The 23,343-nt window shown below is 38.5% G+C and overlaps 1 pseudogene; it reads left to right on the top strand.

The window, feature by feature from the left end:
* Positions 1–887: 887 nt before the first annotated feature.
* LOC101840994 lies at positions 888–21,671 on the top strand (annotated as a pseudogene).
* Positions 21,672–23,343: the final 1,672 nt, after the last annotated feature.

Here is a 23,343-nt window from a genome sequence, read left to right as displayed (position 1 = left end):
GGAGAAGAGGCTGAGAGTTCTACATTCAGATAAGCAGCTAGCAGGGAGACAGACAGTGAGCTACTAAACCTGGCTTGAGCTTCTGAGACCTCAAATTCCAGCCCCCACAGTGACACACTAAGTCCAACATGACCCTACCTCCTAATAGAGCCATTCTGTAAGAGCCTATGGGAGCCATTTCCTTTCAAACCACCACAGTATCCACTCTATAATGGAAATATACAGTTTACCTGTTTCTTTGTTCCCCTTTTCTTAAGGTTTCCTGTGTTATATAAACATGTATTAAATCAATCTGACTAACTTTCCCTTGTTAACTTCTCTTCTATTATATGATCCTCAGCTATAAACCTAGCATTGGGTAAAGAAAGAGTCTTGCTTCCATTATAGGAGAAGCATTGCAGTTTTCCTATGTATTTCAGACCTTTTCAGTTATGTCTCAGATTAAGACAAGAACAAAACTTTGATAAGAACCTACTATACTAGGCCAAAATTGTGCCTGAAATAGCTGTGCCTTTCTGTTTTACTAAATAAAATAAATACATTTCCTTTGCATATAAAGATATAATATTTGAGAAAAAGGGTCAGGTGGCTTCCCAGATAGAAGGCTAACCATATAGCTTTAAAAGTGTCTAGCTTTAAAACTCTAGCAATGACTATGCAATGGTGTCCAACTTTCACACTGTGACTGGCCCTTTTCAATAAGAACATGAAAAGTTCACATATTCTACCCTCACTAAATTTTGACAGCTTCCATAGAACTTATAAAGAAAGTTTGTGCTTAATTGCACTTGAGCTATAAAACATAAAAGCAATGTACAATTTTTATAAAGGAAAAACCAAAGAGTTTCAGTGTTTTTGCTAAGGTTTGGCAATGCTGTGTTGGCGTCATGATTTCTTGCATGAGGATCAGAAACATCAAAGTTCACACTTCCAAAGGTATATAGTTATGCTTTCGCCCACTGCCTGTCTTACTTATGTGTAAAAAATCATTGCATAAAACCATAATTGAATTAACCCAAAGTGAGTACATTGTAGCATGATTCTCAAACATCTCTCTTCTGGTCTTCTCTGACATTCTTTGGATGAAATTTGAGCTGTAGTAAAATATGGCACTCTTGTCTTCTATTTGAAACTGAAATTATCTACCTGGAACCTGTGAGACAAAGTTTACTTAGACTTTGTCAACTTTTTCCCCTGAATTTTCTTGATACTCTGTTATGAAGATTAAAGCTCGACCACAATCATAAGTATGCAACAATAAACAACATATTAAAGCTCAACTGTGAGAATTCTCCTACCTAAAAACTGAATCAAACAAATACACGTTTGCTTGTCTTTAAAACTGGTCTCCAACACTTCAAAAAAGGGTATTAAATGTGTTCTTTTAATTAACAACATGAATATAAGTCTAATTTAGCACCTTTGTTAGCTTACTAAATCCTGCTGTTTATTTTTCCCTAACAAAACATTAGCTTAGAAATAATAAATTAACATGGTCAGAATCAATGTACACACAGCATTTATTAGGGAATGGTAAAATAGCCTGGTTCCTCACTTAAGTATAGAATCAGAAAATAAAAGTGTAAGTAGACATAAGCTAAGAGCTAACATGACTACTTACTGTTATAATGACTGAATTGATAAATGCAGCTTTTATCAGTAGGAAAGTGTGCTTGTTAATATTGAACCAAACTAGGGAAACAACTCACCCATTAGAAATACTACTGGACCATACAGGAATGATCTCCACATCAGTCAGTGTAGAGGACAGCAACCACTAGGAAGACTGGAGTACATACTCCCGCAGGCAGTTGGTTCCCAAAGGAAAAAGAAAGAGCTATACTCAAGAGCAGCAATTTCATTTTAGCCAAACTCATTCATCAACTAAGGACTGAGATCTCCTGGTAGTAGGAGACCAAAAAGGCAGAGAAGCTAGAAATGTTGCACCTGCTTTCTCTACATGGAATGAATCCTAAGAATAGTGAAGAAGTGTGAGCTCTTAATAATACTCGTCTTTTTTATTTTATTTTTAAATTTATTTTGGAAACAAGGTTGCTTCACATGTCAATCCCAGGTCCCTCTCCCTCTCATTCCCTCTCCCTGCCCTCCACCCAGGCCCTCCCACCAAGTCCCCATCCCCACTTCCCCAATCACCACTCCTTTCCCCAGGGACTGGGAAGCCTTCCATGGGGAGTATCGATAATCTGTTATTTTCATCCAGGGCAGGGCCTAGGACCTCCCCCAAGAGTTCAGGCTGAGAAAACCCAAAGTCAATTTGTATGCCAAGGATAAATATTGATCTACTACTCAAGGCCACATAGATTGCCTAGGCCTCCTCACTGATATCCACATTCAGGGGGTCTAGATCAGTCCCATGCTGGATTCCCAGCCATCAGTCTGGTGTTCAAGAGCTCCCCCTTGTTCAGGTCAGCTGTTTCTGCAGGTTAAACAAGCCCAGTCTTTGATGTTCTATCTCATTCTAGAGAGAATAGCTCTCATCAAGACTGTAAATGACTCTCTCTCTCTGTCTCTCTTTCTCTCTCTAGCTCTCTGCCTCTCTGTACCTCTCTCTTTCTCTTTCCCTCTTCCTAAGAGGCTGCTCTCCACTCCCTTTTTCTTTTCCCTCTCTCCCTACCCCCTATAAACTCTTCACATTAAAAAAAGGCTGAAGATGACAAAAGCAGGTGAAAAAGCAGAAAAGAGGAACACAGAACATTTGTTCACTGCTGGTATCAGTGTAAACTAATGTATTTATTATGGAAATTGACATAGATGTTTCCCAAACAACTAAAAGATAGAACTACCATATGATCCTGCTATATCACTTATGGGCATATATCCAAAGGGCTGTATTTTCTACTATAGAAATACTTGTACAGCTACTCTTGCCTCCACTCAGGGCAGAGGGCAGAGGTGAGCTCCAGGCCCCAATCTTGATCCCAACTTCCTTCTACTCACCCTCTCTGGGATCTCCTGACACAGGGACTACAGCCAGGTAGACTAGCCCCCTGGATGACCAAGAGACCAGAAACATTCTGAGAGAGCTGGTCTACTCCTGCCCACACATAGGGCAGAGACCAGAAAGGATTGGACCTGCTTGCACCCACCCAGAGGAAACTCTGGTACCCTACCAACCAGGAGAGGAAGAGGCTCGTTCTTCACCCACTGGAAGAATGAATGGGAAGGAGACAATATAAAAACACACTCAGCAACAGAAAAACTAATATGACACCACCAGAGTCTAGAGATTCCACATCAGCAAGACTCAAACTTTCCAGGTCAAACGAATCAGAAGAGAATGACCTTAAAAACTGAGTGAGGTAATTCAGTCACAAAAAGACAAACATGGTATGTACTCTCTCATATATGGATTTTAGACATAGATCTGGGGAGTGCCAGCCTATAATCCCACAGCAAGAGAGTCTAGGAAACAGAACTCTCATCCAATGACTGATGGAAGCAGAGGCAGAATCCCACAGCTAAACACTGAGCTAAACTCAAGGAAAACAATGACAGAAAGGGAGGACTGATGAGCAAAGGGGTTAAGACTGGGCTGGTTTAACCCCCAGAAACACCTGACCTGAACAAGTGGGAGCTCTTGAATCCCAGACTGATGGCTGGGAATCCAGCATCAGACTCATCAAGACCCCTTGAATGTGGGTGTCAGTGAGGAGGCCTAGGCAATCTATGGGACCTTGGGTAGTAGATCAATATTTATCCCTGGCATACAATGGAATTTGGGTGCCCATCCCACAATGAGAGATGCACACTCACCCTGGACTCTTGGAAGAGGGTATGGCCCTGCCTTGGATGAAATGACAGACTATGGACACCTCCATGGAGGGCCTCACCCTCCATGGGGAAAGGAGAGGGTATTGAGGGGGGTTCATGGGAGGGTGTGGGAGGAGGGGAGGGTAAGGGAGAGGTACCTGGAATTGACATGTGAAGCAACATTGTTTCTAATTTAATTTTAAATTTAAAAATAAAAATGAAAAAAATTCATGAAAATGATACAGGCCCTCAAAGAGTATAAGAGACAATTCCTTAAAGAAATGGAAGAAAAAACAAATGAAAAAATGCAAGAAATGGAGGAAAAGACAAAGGAAAAATTGCAAGAAACAATTCAAACAGCACAAGGGTTGAAAGCTGAAATAGAGACAATAAAAAAATAAACACAGTCTGAAAGAATGTTGGAAATAGAAAGGCTGGGCAAATGGTCAGGTACTACAGATGCAAGCATAACCAACAGAATACATGAGTTGAAAGAACGAATCTCAAGTGTTGAAGACACACTAGGAGAAATTGATTCATCAACCAAAGAAACCCTTAAGTCCAACAAATCCCTAACACAAAATATCCAGAAAATATGAGACACCATGAAAAGACCAAATCTAAGAATAATAGGTATAGGAGGTGAAGAAAATCACCTTAAAGGGGCAGAAAATATGTTCAACTTTCCCAACCTAAAGAAAGACATGCCAATGAAGGTATAAGAAGCTTACAGAAGACCAAAAAGGGTGGACCACAAAAAAGTACCCTCACCACATAATAACCAAGACCTCAACATAAATAATGAACAAAGAATATTAAAAGCAGCTAAGGAAAAATGTCAAGTAACATATAAAGGCAAATATATCAGAGTTACACCTTACATCTCCATGGAAACTCTGAAAGCCAGAAGGTCCTGGATAGATATTCTACTAACACTAAGAGACCATGGATGCCAGCCCAGACTACTATAACCAAAAGAGCTCTCAGTCACTATAGATGGAAAAAACAAAATATTCCACAACAAAACCAGATTTAAACAATACATATTGACTAATTCAGCCCTACAGAGAGTTCTGGAATGAAAACTCCAACCCAAGGGAGTTAACTACAACCAGAAAAACATAGGCAGTAGATAATCCCACTTTACCAACAACCAAAAGAAAAAAGAGGTGGAAATACACATACAATTCCAACAACAACAACCATTCTAAAACAAACAAGAATAGGCAATCAATGGTCATTAATATCACTCAATATTGATGGTCTTAACTCACAAATAAAAAGACGCATGCTAACAGAATGAATACAAAGACAGAACCCATCTTTCTGCTGCATACAAGAAACACACCTCAGCCTCAAAGACAGAGGTTATCTAAGAGTTAAGGGTTGGGAAAAGATTTTCCAATCAAATGGACCCAAGAAACAATTTGGGGTAGCAATCTTTATATCTAACAAATTAGACTTTAAACTAAAATCAATCAAAAGAGATGAAGGATGTCATTTCATACTCATCACAGGAGACAGCAACCAAGATGAAGCCTCAATTCTGAACATATTATCCTCAAATACAAAGGCATCGTAAGAAACATTACTGAAACTAAAACCACACATAAATCCTCACACACTTAGAGTGGGAGACTTCAACACTCCACTCTCACCACTCAACAGGACTACCAGACAGAAATTTGACAAAGGAACTAATAGAAGTTATGATGCAATTGTGTATAACAGACATCTATAGAATATGACATCCAAACACAAAAGAATATACCTTCATCTCACCACCACCACATGGAACCATCTCAAAAATAGACCACACACTTGGCAACATAGCAAACCTCAACAGGTACAAAAAACTGGAACAACTCCATGTATCTTATAAGACCACAATGCTCTAAAATTAGAATTCAACAACAACACAAATTTCAGAAAACCTACAAAGTCATGAAAACTAAAAATGTGCAATTGCACCATTCCTGGGTCAAAGAAGAAATAAAAAAAAAGAAATTAGGCTTCCTAGAATTCAGTGAGAATAAAGAAACAACATACCCAAATTTATGGGACATTTTGAAAGCAGTCCTAAGGGGAAAGTTCACAACACTAAATGTCCACATGGAGAAACTGAAGAATATTCACACTAGAGAAATAGCAGTACAACTGAAAGCTCTTGAACACAAAGAAGCAAATTCATCCAGGAGGAGTAGACTCCAGGAAATAATCAAATTGAGGGCTGAACTCAATAAAGTAGAAACTAGGAAAACAATATAAAGAATCAATGTAACAAATTGTTAGTTCTTTGAGAAAATATACAAGACAGACAAACCTTTATCCAAACTTTCTAAACGGTAGAGTGTGAACATGCAAATTAACAAAATCAGAAATGAAAAGGGGGACATAACAACGAACACTGAGGAAATCCAGAGAATCATCAGGTCATACTTTGAAAACCTGTACTTCATACAATTTGAACATTGAAAGGGAATACACAATTTTCTGGATAAATGCTACTTGCCAAAATTAAATCAACAACAGATAAGCAATTTAAACAGACCTATAATCCCTAAGGAAATAGAAACAGTCATCAAAAGTCTCCCAAACAAAAAGACCCATGATCCAGATGGCCTCAGTGCAGAATTCTACCAGAAATTCAAAGAACAGGTTATACCAATTCTCCTCAAAGTATTCCACGCAATAGAAGCAGAAGGGTCTTTGCCAAACTCTTTCTACGAGGCTTCAATAACCTTTATACCTAAGCTGCACAAAGACACAACTAAGAAAGAGAACTTCAGATCAATATCCCTCATGAACATTGATGCAAAAATATTGAATAAAATACAGCAAATCAGATCCAAGAACACATTAGAAAAATTATCCACCATGATCAAGTAAGTTTCATCCCAAGAATACAGGGATGGCTCATCATACGAAAATCCATCAATTTAATCTACCATATAAACAAGCTGACAGACAAAAAACCATCTCACTAGTAGCTGAAAAAGCCTTTGACAAAATAAAACACCTATTCATGATAAAGGTCGTGGAGAGATCTGGGATAACAGGAACATACCTAAACATAACAAAAGCTATATACAGCAAACCAACAGCCAATATCCAATACCAAACTAAATGGAGAGAAACTCAACACAATTCCTCTAAGATCAGGAACAAAGCAAGACTGACAACTTTCCCCATATCTCGTCAATATTGTACTTGAAATTCTAGCTACAGCAATTAAGACAGCGAAAGGAGATTAAGGGGATACAAATTGAAAAGGAAGAGGTCAAACTTTCACTATTTGCAGATGATGTCATAGGTAAATAAGTTACCCAGTAAACTCTACCAGAGAACTCCTGCAGATGATAAATACCTTCAGCAAAGTGGCAGGATACAAGATCAACTCAAGAAAATAAGTAGCCCTACTATATACAGATGATAAGAGGGCTGAGAAAGAAATCAGAGAAACATCACCCATTACAATTTCCACAAACAACATAAAATACCTTGGGGTAAAGCTTACCAAACAAGTGAAAGACCTGTATCACAAGAACTTTGAGTATTTAAAGAAAGAAATTAAATACACCCGAAAATGGAAAGATCTCCCATACTCTTGGATAGGTAGGATCAATGTAGTAAAAATGGCAATCTTACCAAAAACAATCTACAGATTCAAAGCAATCCCCCATTAACATCCCAGAACAATTCTTCACAAACCTTAAAAGAACAATTCTCAACTTTATATGGAAAAACAATAGACCCAGGACAGCCAAAACAACCCTGTTCATCAATGCAAAGTACAGAGGCATCATCCTGTCTGACTTCAGCCTATATTATAGAGCTATAGTCCTGAAAACAGCTTGGTATTGGCACAAAAATAGACAGTTAGACCAATGAAATTGAATGGAACACCCTGATATTAACCTATACACATATGAAAACCTGATGTTTGACAAAATTATACAATGGAAAAAAGAAAGCATCTTCAACAAATGGTGTTGGCATAACTGAATGCGGGCATGTAAAAGATTGCAGATAGATCCGTGTCTATCACCATGCACAAAACTTAAGTCCAAATGCATCAAAGACCTCAACATAAATCCAGCCACACTGAACCTCTTAGAAGAGAAAGTGGGTGGTACCCTAGAACGAATTGGTACAGGAGACAGCTTCCTGAACATAACACCAGTGGCACATACACTGAAATCGACAATTAATGAATGGGACCCCCTGAAACTGAGAAGCTTCTGTAAGGCAAAGGACATAGTCAACAAGATAAAAAGGCAGACCTCAGAATGGGAAAAGATATTCACTAACCCCAATTCTGACAGAGGGCTGATCTCTAAAATTTATAAGGAACTCAAGAAGCAAGTCTCCAAAACACCAAAGGATTCATTTAAAAAGTGGGCTACAAAATTAAACAGAGATTTTTTCAGTAGAGGAGTGTAAAATGGTCTATAGTCACTTAAGAACATGATCAATATCCCTAGCCATAAGAGAAGTGCAAATGAAAACAACTTTGAGATACCATCTTACTCCTGTCAAAATGGCTAAAATAAAAAACACCCATGACAGTTTATGCTGGGGAGGATGTGGAGAAAGGGGAATATTCTTTCACTGCTGTTTGGAGTACCCAACTTGTAAATCACTTTGGAAATCAGTAGAGAGATTCCTCAGGAAAATGGCAATCAGTCTACCACAAGTCCCAGTAATTCCACTCTTAGACATACACGCAAAAGATGCACATTCATACAACAAGGATGTCTGTTCCACTATATTCATAGCAGCATTATTTGTAATAGCCAGAACCTGGAATCAATGTAGATGCCCCTCAACTGAAAAGTGCATAGTGAATCTGTGGTACATTTACACAATGGAGTACTACTCAGCAAAAAAAAAAACAGTGGAATCTTGAAATTTGCAGGCAAATGGATATCACTAGAAGAAACCATATTGAGTGAGGTAACCCAGTCACAAAAAGAGAAACATGGTATGTACTCACTCATATATGAAATTTAGAGATAGATTAGGGGAGTGCCAGCCAAAAATCCCATTGCCAGAGAGTCCAGGAAACTCTCCTGAACAGATTGGGAGCATGGGGGAGATGGGAGAGGGAGCCAGGAGAAAGAGAGGGGGAGAATAGGAGGGGAGAGGAGGACATACGGGATCAGGAAGATTGAGTTAGGGAACAATAGAGGAGAGCAGGATGAGACATACCATAATAGAGGGAGTCATGAGAATTCCAGAGATCTACAAGGATGACACTAACTGGCAAACTAAGCAATAGTGGAGAGACTACCTTACATATCTCTCCTTGATAACGAGTTTGATGACTATCTTACACGCAATCCTAGAACCTTCATACAGTGCCTGATAGAAGCAGAGGCAGACACCCAACTTAAACACTGAACTGAACCCCTGGAACCCAGTGATAGAGAGGGAGTAGTGATGAGCAAAGGGATCAAGACTGGGCTGGTGTAACTCACAGAAAGAACTGACATGAATAAGGGGCAGCTCTTGGACGCCAGCATGGGACTGAACAAGATCCCCTGAATGTGGGTGTCAGTGAGGAGGCCTAGGCAATCTATGGGTAGTAGATTAGTATTTATCCCTGCCATACAAATGGACTTTGGGTGCCCATCCCACAATAAGAGATGCTCTCTCAGCCTGGACTCTTTGGGGAGGGCCTAGACCCTGACTGGAACAAAATGACAGACTCTAGAGATCCCTCATGTAGGGCCTCATCCTCCCTGAGGAACAAAGTGGGCATTGGGTGGGGGAATGGAGGCCTGGTGGGAGGGCATGGGAGGAGGGAGAGAAAGGGAGCTAGGATTGACATGTGAAGCAAGCTTGTTGCTCATGTAAATTTTAAAAAATGTAAAAATAGAAACACCTGCACATCCATCTTCATTGGTGCTTTGTTCACAATGGTAAGTAAATGGAATGAGTCTAGATACCCTCCAACAGATGAATGGATAGTGAAAATGTGCTACATACACACAATGGAATTTTATTGAGCCATAAAATGAAATCATTAAATCTGTACAAAATCAATAGAATTAAAAATTTTATAAAAAATGAGGAAACTGAGGCCCAGAAAGACAAATGCTGAATGTTTTCTCTTTACAAAGATCCCAATATCTAATTTTTATACATGTATAATTCTATGGGAGTGAGTGTGAATGGACTCCATAAATGTAGACGGAGCTGGGATGTGGAATAGGCATTAGCAGTGAAGGGGGTGACAGAGCTCATGGAGCATGAAAATAAAAGGGTAACATTGGGGATAGAAGAATGCAAGAGCGTCAGTGAGATGGAGAAAAAAAGTAGGAGTCAATCAACCAGAATTATGCATGAAAATTCTGTAAGGAAACATGTTACTTTGTGTACTGATTAAAAACAAAGAATAAAACTTCAAAATGCCATCTCTGATGGGAGACATGACACTGAAGACACAGGAGAAAGGAGGAAATTTATATTTCCACTTCAAACTTTACAAATATGTTCCGTGCAAACCACCAACTAAGATAAGCAAAAGATTTCTCACATTTCAATAGTGAATTTCTACAGACAAACAGCAAAAGAACATTTGTGCTTGAATGCAATTTGACTACTGTCTGTTTTAACAATGTATCTGAAATGAGAGAAGTTGGAGCTTGTCAGATGTCTACAAAAAGGGATATTACTAATATGACCCCTTAACTATAAAGAATTACATAGGAAAGCTGTTTAATTATTTTTACCATGACAGCTACATAAATTGTGATTTAAAAATATTCTAACCTGTCTCGTTGTTTTCTGTCTACTTGACACAAATGAGAAGAGGGAATCTTTTTTTTTATATCATTTTTTATTTTAATTTTAAATAGCTTGTTTTACATGTCAATCCCAGTTCCCTCTCCCTCTCCTCCTCCCGCACTCCCCTTCCCCCCCCAGCCTCCCACCCTATTGCCAATTTCTTCCACATAGGGGATATCTAGAGTCTGTCATTTCACTCCGGGTAGGGTCCAGGCATTCCCCTAAGAGTCCCGGCTGAGAGAGCATCCCTCTTTGTGCTATGGATAGTGGAGAGACCACCTCGAATGCCCATTCCTGATAATGAACTTGATGTCTATAACCATCTGGGAGCCTTCATCCAGTGGCCGATGGAAGCACAGGGAAACACACAGAGAAGAAGGAATCTTAATTGAGGCACTGCTTCCATAAGATTAGCCTGTGGTCAGTATATAGGGTTTATCTTTAATAATAATTGCTGTGGGAGAGCACAGATCACTATAGCAGGTGCCTTCTTCTCTGGACAGTTGGTCCTGGGTTGTATGAGACAGCAGGCTGAGCAAGACACAGTAAGCCAGCCAATAAGCAGAGTTTCTATATGACCTCTGTATTAGTTCCTGTCTTGAGTTTGTACACTGACTTCCCTTGGTATTTGAGTTAGGGTTGCTATTGTTGTGAAGAGACACAGTGAAGATAGCAACTGTTATAAAGGGTGCTTAAAGTTTCTGAGGTTCAGTCCATCATCATCATGGGAGAACATGGTGACATGCAGGCAGACATGGTGCTGGGGACGAGGGGAGAATGGAGAAGAAGCTACGTCTTGATCCCACAGGCAACAAGAAATGAGCTGAGACACTGGGTGGTATCCTGAGCATAGGAGACCTCAAAGCCAGCCCCAACAGTGACACACTTTCTCCAAGTCCACAGTTTCTCGAAATAAGGTTACACCTCCTAATACTGCTACTCCCTATCAGCTTATTGTACAATTACATTCAAAGTACCACATTTGGTGACAAAATGTGACCTGAGAGTCATACACTAACTAGGCCCTCTCTTCCCTCAAGTTGCTTTTGGCTATGGTGCTTTATCATAGCAATAGAAATCATAAGTAAGTCCTAGCCTATACCCAAATCAAACTGAGAACTATTTAGGTACCAACACTAGCAACTAACTCTATGGTTGGGATGTTGATTTAAAGCCACATTTTACAGCTCCTTGACTTTCCAGATTTCCTCTCCTGCATGTGACTAAATTTATCTATTTTAAAAACATTTATGTTTCAATTACTTGCAGACAGTTATCCTCTTGTAACAGCATTAACAAAACTAATCTACAAGGTCTTATCCAGAACAGATTGATCCAGGATTATTATAGTATGTGCTGCTTTTCATTAATGAACCAAGTTATATTTTTCTTGTTATTTCAGTAGTTCAAATTGCTTCTCTAATTCCAGGTTTTTGTTTAATTTCCCTTCATGGATTAAGTAATAAATATGAGGTCATGATCTTCTATATAGATTAAATATAGGATATTAATTCATATGCATACATTTTACAATCAGTACAAATTTAAAAACTCTGAGTTGTAGAAAGAAAATCATTTGTACTATCTGATACTTAGATTCAATCCAAATGTGTTGATATAAGTCTGCAATCACAGCATGAGAGAGGCAGAGGTAAGCTTTTGAGTTTGAAATTATTCTGCACTACACAGAGCTTGTATGAACATAAACATAAATTAATTTAATTAAAAATAAAATGTATTTTCACTCTACTCTATGTCACTGTGCTGTCCTGCAAGGCATACCCATTGCAATCATGAATTCACAGCAACTGTGTTTATAATCAGTCCTGGATGAAGGAGGGATCATAAACCCCTACCTTTCCCTGATGAACTGCTGGCTGCAGTAGATTCTGGGAGGCAGGGAGGGTCATTTTCTCCAGTTGTGTACCTTTTATGAGCTCATCAAACTCCAATGGTTAGTTCTCAACCCATGGTTGAACTCTGTGGGTCATACAAACAAAAAAGAAAAAAAAGACATGGACATAGTAAAGGGGTTATTCAGCTTTTAGCCCAGATGGAAAATTTTCATTTAAACTCTGTATTATATTGATACACTGGCTTATATATATTATAGATATTTTACTTTTTCAGACTTTTTGTTGTTATTTTACCACCCTTTTCCTCCTTCTATATTTATCTTCCTCCCAGTACCTAATTAGATCCCAGTTTTTCTCAATTATCCCTTCACATTATATGTGTTCTGGTATTCCCTTCTTTGTTGCTTCCTGACCCCCAGCCCTACAATGGTCCCTTTTTAGTTCCCCAGTTTCTGCAGTATGCATGTACTCATATCTGAAGACCAAATGCTAGGAGCCTCAAATAATACAGAAAATGAGATGTCTGTCTTCCTGAGCCTGGGTTACCTCATTCAATATGATCTTTTCTAGTTTCATCCATTAGCATGCAAACAGCATGGTTTCATTTTGTTTTACTACTGAATAGAATTCCATAGTGGAAATGTAACACACTTTATCTATTCATCAACTGAAGAATATTTATGATATTTCCATCTTCTAAGTATTGTGAAGAATAGCAATGAATATGGCTGAGCAAATATCTGTGGAATATGATGCTGAGTACTTTGGGCATATGCCAAGGAGTGCTATAAATGAGTCATTCTAAATTTATCCTTATTCCCATAGTATAGTCTTCACTCCTCATCAAAGAAACCTCTCTTTGCAAGGGACAAAGATTATTACAGAAAACTACAACGAAACAAAATGCAGAGTAATGTGCCAACAAATACATCTACAACACAGTTCCTGCATCAAAGGATCAGGGACCATTGAAGAAGAGAGAACTGAAAGATTTTAAGAGCCAGAGAAACAGGGAATTTTCTATCAGATGATGTATCCTAGGAGTGCAGAAGCTACATCCATAAATTCTCACCAACACAACTGCCTAAACATTAGATTAACAAGGACACTACCAAAAGATATGCCCAGGTGGAAAACTCAGGAGATGTCAACCATACACAAAGAATCAAGGCAATTAAGGAATACTGAGAATGTGAGAAATATCCTTCCACAGAGAAGAGGACACCAATGATTATACAATTCCAAATGGTCAAGCCTGAGACCATAGATACATAGTATACAGACTGGCATGGTTGTATTTTTTCATTTAGGAATATATTTAACAGTGATTAATGACAAGGGAAGCCATGAATTTGAAAGAGAGCAACGGGATGTAAATAGAGTGGTTTGGTGGGAGAAAAGAGAAGGGGAAACAGATAAAGTTATGTCATAATTTCAAAAAATTAAAAGAAAGATTCTATAAAATATTAAATGAGATAGACTTATATAATTTACAAGAACAAAAACAAAAAAAGATAATTTTGCTAAACACTTAGAACTTACATTTGATAGCAGTTTCTGTGTGCCTAAAATACCCACAGTGTAATTTCATTTTTCCAGCCTCAAGGACTTGATCTCTAACTCCCTTAGAATACAACCTTGTCTCTGTTTTGCAGCTATTGGTAACCCAATGTGGGAAGCAGGGTAGGAAAAGGAGGCGGTGGAAGTCTGAGTTCCAACCACTTGTGACTTACGTTATTGTAGAGTTTAAAGCAACTCCAGATTTACTTATTGATAGGATTTATGGCTTGATTTAGTTTCATCAGAAAGCAGCGTGGTCTTCGTGAATGTTATTAATCCAAATAAGGCAATTTTGTCTTCATTTACAACCATCTGTTGAAAAAGAATTTTTATGAGTTGTCTTCTCAAAAGAGAGAAAAAACAGATGTACATTTAACCTCAAACCACAGAATTGCTCAGCCTGCTCTAAAACTTGATAAGATGTCATATACACACATTAAAAATAGATCTGTTTACCTTGTGCTTTTACAGTTTAGTATTTCATAGAGAACAAAAGCCTATAAATAAAGTGTTTAACATCCAAATCTGATCCAGCCTAAGCCACCCTGCTGTCTGCATGCTTCTACCATCACAAAACCTTTATTTTTTAACACTGTAAAGGAATTAAAATTGCTTCAGTCTTACAGAGAATATCGGATTGTTGTCCTCAGATGACAGTGAACAGATGAGTCCAGAGGAGATAAACAGAACTCGCAGAAGAGAGACTCTCCCCTGCCCATCCCCAAGCCACTACTTAGAGGGATCAGTAGGTAGGCAAGTTAAGACGTCTGGTCTGAAGATACTCAGCTACTTTTCACAAGCATGACTGCAAAAGTGATATTGGCTCTGCTCACACTGAAGTGCAAAACCCTGCAAGGCTTTTCCTTAAGACCCAATATAAAATTCTCTTTCTGAGTAGAAAGAATAGTGATTTCTAGACTCGAAAGGGGCAGGTGGATAGCGGGAAGTTTGATAATGGATATTAAACTACAGAGGAAGAATAATGTTTTCCATAAGAGAGGGTGTTTCATTTTTTACTTTATAAAGGATGATGAGAAAGGAACTGAGAGCACCCCAACACAAAGAAATGATAAATCTTTAAGAAGATGAAAATAGTAATTACTCTTACTTATCACATAGTGTATTGAAAGATCATAGTCTACCCCATGAATCTGTGAGAAAAAAAAACTTTCAAACTAAAGCCTCTTTCCCAAAAATGTTAACTGAGTCTGTAAGTGCCCCCCCATCTCTCAGATGCTCTGTTCTGTTTTCTGTAATGTGTGCACATGCCCTCAGAGCAAAACCAGACGTTATAGTGCCTTGCCTCCAAAATGCCTAGCAAATCCTTGGAACCCGTGAACTGTTCATCAGTAAGGACAATAGACTGTAATACTCTACAAATCTAAGCGATCCCAGAATGAAAATTTAAAAATTTGTTCAAAATTTCTACCTGCAAGTTCTTGAATGTTTGTTTTGCCTGAATAAACTGGGAAAGTGATTATTTCTCTCTTTAGAGTGAGAAGAGAATAGGATAAAAAGCAATTGCCATAAAAACTTCAGTTACCTATCATATTCCCAGCATATCTTCCCAACAGCAATGCATGTACATACAGAATAAAGTTCAGATTGTTAAAAAGTCATTACTACACATAGGGTGAGTATTCCTATGAATTCATTTATTACTTTCTATTTAGTATAATAGCACTAAAAGGCACCTTGCTATGGCATCAGTAAGACAGAATGATTTGTGAAAATGGTACCTGTTGTAGGTGTTTAACTCATAAATGGCTTCTTCTTAGTTATCTGTATTTGTATTCACTGTAAATTTTCTGTGGAAAATTTTAAATTATAAATGGCTTTCCTTGTCACTCTGTTACAATGTGAAGCTATTTCTCTCTGCCCACACACATTCTCAAGTGTATATTTTGGAAATAAGAAACCTATTTATTATTATCCTAAGCAAAACTAACTCACAATAGCACCTTCGCTGCCAAGACATCTCCCAAAGGCAAATACAGATGATTTAGGTCACTTGTTTTAAATGCATCATGATTCTGCTGTGTGTGTGTGTGTGTGTGTGTGTGTGTGCGCGCGCGCGCGCGCGCGCGCGCATGCGCGTGCACGCGTGCGCTCGTGTGTATTCTGTTTTAAGCATCTTTTTCTTCTGTTTCACTTCTAATTCTGATGCTTGAAATGTGTACATGGTTTGTTCAAGTTAGTACAACAATAATCTCATGGCTAATAGCTCAAACAGCATGTAAACAAAATGTTTATTTGATGATTTGTGGGGGAATATCCATATCACCGTGATTGGTGACACATTTGGACTGGTGGTTCTGGGTACTATAAAAAAGTAGTTTGACCAAGCTCCTTGGAGAAAGCCAGTAAGCAGCACACCTCCATAGCCTTCACACCCTGCCTCTAGGTTCCCACCCTACTTTTGTTCCTGCCTTGCTTTCTCTCAATGAACTGTGACCCACGATATGTAAGACAAATAAATACTTCCTTCCCCAGGATGATTTCAGTTATGGTGTTTTAACACAGCAGTAGAAACACAAACTAAAACATTCTCAAAACTTTCTTCCAAAAATGTCACCCACTAAATTTTGGGATTCTATCCTGTAACATACATTGTGGTCAATTCTTTGACATCTTAGGAAACCACTAATCTCTATGTGCAGATCCACGTAGACCCACTCTTGAATCCCTGTGTAAGATGACTCAAGTGGAAACTATCTTGACACACTGGCTTTTGGAGAGCTGCCACTGTCTGCATCTTGGCAGTGAACACCTTTGTTTCAATATGCAATAATTCAAGTTCACTTCCTTTATTTGGAACCTTATTTTGGTCTTTGCTATCAATATTACAAGGACCAAATTAAGGTAAACAGATCCTAAAGGAGCAATTCTAAATGTAACCTACTTTACAGACAGAAGACACCTTATTTTTGAAAACCTATTTGCCTACTTCAGCTTCTCTTCCTGAAAAGTGTATTGCTTATAATACTCACCTGGGACAATTTAATCTTCTAAATATCTATGTAGATTTTCATGCCAGTTAGGATAATTACTAACACAATTTAAACCTATTTCTTAATTATAGTTACAATGCTCTCTTAGAGAAAACCACTCCCATAGCTTTTATCAGGAGTTTTCTGTAAATAGTAGGGTAACACTAATTTACGTGTGTCACATCAGTGGGAGGGGGATTTTCTTCTAGAACTAGTTTTATATAGTTCTTAAAGAACATCCCCTGTGCTTCATCCTAATTCTATAGGTACTGACCTGTATTTCTGAGGCTCAAAGATTTGAATGTGCATCACCTTCTTCAGACACTAGCTTAGACACCTCTAACAAGCTCATTAATGAAAAGGTATGAAGCAACTTTGGACTCTTACATGCAGTCTGGAGTGCCTACTTTTTATTTTTTTTTATTTTTTGCTCAGAAAATACCTACCTAATAGTCAAAGAGGGCTTACAGACCTGCGGCTAAGCCATCTTCACTTTTCTAGGCAAGATATAAAGTATAACACACAATCAAATCTGACGTGGATTAACATGAGAGAGACAATGGGCCTCAGGATGTTTCAAAGAGGAGTTGTAATGAGCCAAATTCAGCAAGATGCCAGAATGCTCTGAGCACAAATCAACTGCACTCATGAGTCTTCCCACCACAGACTAAGCGAGTCGTGCACAACTCATCATCATTTTTTATGAAATCAACAGATATTTGCCTGTGACCTTTCCCCTTTCATTTAGAAGTCTAAGTGTATGTCCAGATAAATAGGCTCACACAGCTCAATTCTGTCAAATACAATATGTGATAGAACAATGAGTAATAACACTCAATTTAATTAGCTCTTATGAGCACCCATGGTGTGCCTAGGAAGCGTTAAACAGGTGTACACGATACAGAAAAGACACTGCCCAGTGACAGAATATCAAGTCCACAGACCCTGAACAGCTGCGTGTATGTTATGGTTAATAGCTCAAACAACGTGTAAAGAAAATGATTCTTTTTAGAGGATTACTAAAGCTAGAAGTAATCTTATGAATGAACATCATTTCTACTTGACAAAGAAAAAAACTTTGGCTCCAAAATGTCCCAGTGATCACAAAATAGATCTGTCAAAAGGGATAAAAGGACGCATTGATTTCTGTACAAATTCTACCTCTTCCCACTCCTTCTAAGCAAATGAAAGTTTCTTCAATTATATATTCACTTTTTTCTTTCATGTACACCTGAGCTTCTATACTTAATCTAAAATGGTAGATCTTGGAAAAGATGTATTCTGAAGTAATGACATCGAATTTCCTAGTAGTTGGTCACTAGATGAAACTAACTAGACATTGAAAGGATGGAAAAAAACAACAATCTCAAACTTTGAAGGGTAAGCAGTCCCCAGAGGCACCACAAATCAATGAGCCAAGACCAGCAGAATCTATGATGAAATAGAGTCCATATGTTATCATGAAGGCATATGGGCCAAGGTCACCAGGTTGTCCTATTTTTTCAGGAAAGCTCACAGTACAAACATTTAAATGAAATTTACTATTTAAATGATAGTAAACTAATTCAAAATGTTAAAACACGGTATGAGCCAAATAATACACATTGCAGGCTGTGTTTAGACTGTGAGTTTCTCATTTCCAAATTCTAGGTAGAACACATCTGGTCAAATGAAATAAAATGAGTGAAACTAGATCAAAAGCAATGATATTTTTGTAAGTAAAAGTATTGTTTACTTTTAATATGAAATATATGTTACTCAAATTTTCACAACTCAAAAGCTGCATCTAAGTTAATAAACAAATTAGTAGTGTTTTCATTTTTAAAAATGCAGATAAAACACAAGGCACTGAGCTAAGAGTGGCATAGCTAGGTCTATGCTAGATTTATTTTTAGCTTTTCTGGAAATTCTCGATACTCATTTCCATTATCAGTGCTCCAGTTTGCAATCTCATCAAAAGTGAATGAGGATTCCTTTACTCTACATTCCTTTTAGAATTTGTTTCAGATTATTTTGATCTTTGCAATTCTGACTGAGGTAAGATGAAAATCTTAAAATTGTTTTGATTTGCATTTCCCTAATTGCTAGGGACAAAGGAAAATTTTGAGATATTTATTAGTCATTATTCTTCATTTGAGAACTCTTTGTTAGATTCTAGACCAATTTCTCAAATGCTTTCTTTGGGCTGTTTGTTTGTTGTAGCACAAAAAATTAAGTGGCCCAGAGACTGATATCGGAGTTCAAGCTTCAAGCTGCAGATCTGAATGGCAAAGCAGCAGGTCACTAGCTCTTACTCTACCTTAAACTGAATGGCTGATCCACATGCTCTTCACCAAGCCTCAGAGTGATGCTTCTCGATGTGGCTGGAGAAGGAATGCCAACTCTGAGACCTTGTTCCTTTCTTAAATACCTCCCTAATGCTGGAACTAAAGGCATGTTATCCCAAATGCTGAGATCTTTGTGTGAACTGTTTCTCTTTAGGACTGGATCCTTTTCCTGTAGACAGTGTGGCCACTTGAAGTAATTCACTGACTATGTTTTTTGTTCAGCATTTTCAGTGTTTCAGGTTTTATGTTTTGTTCTTTGCACTATTTGTACATGTTATTTTTTGTGCATGGTGATAGATATGTATCTAATCCCATTCTTTTGCTCATAGACACCCTGTTTTCTTAGCATCACTTTTTGAAGATGCTTTCTTTTTTCAGCATGTGTTTTTGTCATCTCTGTCAGATGTTAAATGACTAGTTATATATACTGATGTTTGGGTCTTTGATTTTCTTTCATTAGTCTGCATGTCTGTTTTCTTGCCAGGACCATGCTGTTGGTATTACTATAGCTATGAAAAATATAATTAAGAAAGACCTGGAATGTTAATCCCTTCAGCATTATTCATTTTGTTCAGGACTATTTTGGCTATCTAAGATCTTTGGAGGTTCCATATGAATTCTAGAACAGTTTTTTCTATTTCTGTGAAGAATGAGGTGGAGATCTTCATTATGATTGCATTGAATCTGTGAAGAACTTTTGGTAAAATTGTCATTTTCATAATATTAATTCTACCAATTCATGAGACTATGGTTTTTTCATTTTCTAGCACCATTCTCTATCTTTTTCTTTATAGGTTTAAGGTTTTCATTACAAAAGTCCTTCACTTCCATATTTAGGTACATTCCTAGATACTTTACATTCTTTGATGCTATTGTTAATGGGAGTATATATGATCTTTTTCTTTGTATGTTTGTTGGTGGTATACAGAAAATCTGTTGATTTAAGCTATGCAATTGATTCTATATTATTCCACATAGCTGAATTTTTCTATTGCTTCTAGAAGTTTTCTGGTAGAACTTTTGTGAACACTAGGGTATAATATCATATCTACAGATAGGGATAGTTTGACTTCTTCTTTCTCTATTTGTATCCCTTTAATTTCCTTCTCTTGCCTTATAACTCCAACTAGTATTTCAAGCACAGCATTGAAAAGGAAAGGAAATAGTGAACATTCCTGTGTTGTTTCTAACTTGTGTGATTGCTTCAAGTTTTTCTCTATTTAGGATATTGTTTATATCATCTTATATGTGATTTTTATTACCTTCTATAGGACTTTCCGGTTATAAGTAAATATGTATTTTTAAAGTCACTTGATTTTTTCAGGTGCTAAAAACATGCATTGAGGAAAAGACAGGGAGGTGGTTGTGATTGCGATGGCTCTGGAGGCTGTAGTCCATGTCCTGGCTTTGGCACATGCTGAACCATAGTGACACTTGCAGAGCTGCTGGTGCTGCTGGCAGCACTGCTGTCCACAGCTGTGGGCTGCTTTGTCAGCATCAAAGTACATGCAGAGGAGGGCTTCTTCGAGTGGGTCACCTTGGGCACCAAGATGGGTCTCATCTTCACGATGGTGGACGACAGCTTCCTGGACATCAATGTGAAGACCACAGGACCAGATAATAAAGGAATCTATAAGGTCGGAAGTACATGTCCACAGCTCACATGAATGGGACATACAAGTTCTGCTTTAGTAATAGGATGTTCGCCATGACTCCAAAGGTAGTAATGTTCACCATTGACATTAGGGAGGCTCCCAAAGGACAAGACATGGAGTCAGAAGCTCATCAGAACAAGCTGGAAGAAATGACTAATGAGCTGGCAGTGACAATGATAGCTGTAAAGAATGAACAGGAGTACATGGAAGTCTGGAAGTAAATAAACAGAGCCGCGGACAACAGCACAAACAGAAAAGTAGTCCTTTGTTCTTTCTTCAGTTCTTGTTCTAGTTGCCATGACATTAGTTTAGTATTCAGGTATCTGTACTGCCCTGTCCTTGGGGTTCTGACAGGATATGCCCTCAGCTGCAGCCACTAAGAGCAGCACCTGTGCACATCACTATGCTCCCTTTTAAAAGGGCCCTGCCCATATTCCCATCCTCTCTCTCTTTCTCTCCTTCTCTCTGTCTCTGTCTCTGTCTCTGTCTCTGTCTCTCTCTCTCTCTCTCTCACTCTCTCTCTCTCTCTCTCGGCCCCTCTTTCCTCTCTCCTTCTGCTCGGAGGCCAGTCTCCCCCTCCCCTTTCCCCCTTTTATGATCCCTTTCCCCCAAAAAAATAACCCTCCACTTGAACCCTGTTGCATGGCATTTCTTTCGTGCACTGCTTTTCTTAAATTACAACAATTGGGACAGATGTACTACCTGAAGAGATTTTTTTGAAGTTCAGAGTGTTGTTTAAAAGGCCTTTTCTGTTGATCCCAAATTCATGATTCACTTGTTTACCAGACACCTTGGTCATTAGTTTATACATTTTTATTTTCTGAATGTTCATGACATATGTTTCTTTGTGATTAATTGGTGTTGGGGAAAACCTGTTTAGGAAAGTTAGAGTGAAAATTTGGCATTTGGTAGGTCTCTAATTCTTACTTGAATACTGCCCCATTATACCGGTCCTTCCAAGAGTTCAGAGGCTATTAATGCTGTATTATGCTTTTACCTTCTGTTGCCGGTTACCCTGCTTGGACACTCCTTAGAGTAGGGGGTGAGAAGATGCAGCACCAGGCGTCAGTGAGTAACAGAGCCTGTTGCAGACTCATGTATTCAGGAAGCTAGGCCTGCCTTTATACCTCATCCCAAGGTCCAATTGGCTCAGATGTTTGACTCTGCTATGTTGTCCTTTCCTCATTGGTGTCTCTGGGTCAGGAGGCTCTCTCTGTCAGCAGTCTCCAGACGTTGAGACAGGCTTGACTGCTTGGTGGCTTAGCTCAGGGAAGAAGGGACTGCTATGTGCATGCAGATACATGTGGGGCTGGCCTGGGCACTGGGGGCAGGGTGACTGAGACTTGGGTAGGCTGGCTGCAGTTTCTCCTACTACCTTCAGTTTTCATAATAAAATGATGTCTGTTCAGGAAGTAGCCCACAGCCTGACTGCATTCTAGTGAGTCCCTCTTCTATGGTTCATTATCAGAAGTTCATTTTGTTGAGTCATTACAGCAACAGTAACCTGAAATTGACCCTTCTGGCCCAGGTCAGAGCAGAGCGACATGACTGGCAGTATGTTACCAAGTGGGCATTCATATTTTCTCTTGAGTTTTCTTTAAACTAAACTCATCCCAACACTTTCCCCCTAAACTTTTATATTGGATCTTAGAACTCAGTCACCTCTAATGGAATTGACACAAACAGCTGATAGCTTAGAAGTCTGTGGAAGCCAGTGCTATGGGTGTTGGAACAGACTGCTCTCTTTTATGAGCTGCATAGTCTGTCTGTTGTTGGCACTTAGGAAGGGGGAATTTGCTCAAGTGGAAGCCTGCATTTCTGTGCCAAAGGGTTAAGCCTCTTGGGTTGCTTGATGGGATGAGCAGCCACTATTCCTTTAAGTCAGTAGCCTTGGGGCTCTGGTCTTCAATGTCAGCACTAAGGTTTTGTTTGTCTAGTGTCTTTCTTTTTTGGCACGTGTCAGTTTTGTTTACAGAAAATGAAGAGAGTCTCTCTGATGATGGGTTTAATGAAAGTTGATCTGCTTTTGGTGTGAGCAATCTAGGATTACATGGTGACTGATGTCTGATAGCTACCTGGATATTTAATTTTCCTTTTTGGGTCTTGCAAGGGAAAAACTAAAAGTAACAAATTTTGTAAAATTAATTTAAATTTGTCATAGATTTTCATGTTCTGGACAAATAATTTTTCAACCTTGGATGACTATCCTTGCCACAGTCTGTTGGTAAGGTGACTCTTTCACCATAGGGAAGCATGCCAATTGTGTGTGTTTGTATATGTGTGTGTGTGTGTGTGTGTGTGTATGTGTGAAAACACTTCAGAATTGAATTAAAACAGTAAATTTAAAATTGGTTGTGTATCTAATATGACCCAGCTTCAGTAAATAAACAAT

Source organism: Mesocricetus auratus, unplaced genomic scaffold, assembly GCF_017639785.1.
Source record: "Mesocricetus auratus isolate SY011 unplaced genomic scaffold, BCM_Maur_2.0 Super-Scaffold_100004, whole genome shotgun sequence".
NCBI classification, from domain to species: Eukaryota; Metazoa; Chordata; class Mammalia; order Rodentia; family Cricetidae; genus Mesocricetus; species Mesocricetus auratus.
This window is presented reverse-complemented; position numbering and strand designations above follow the sequence as displayed.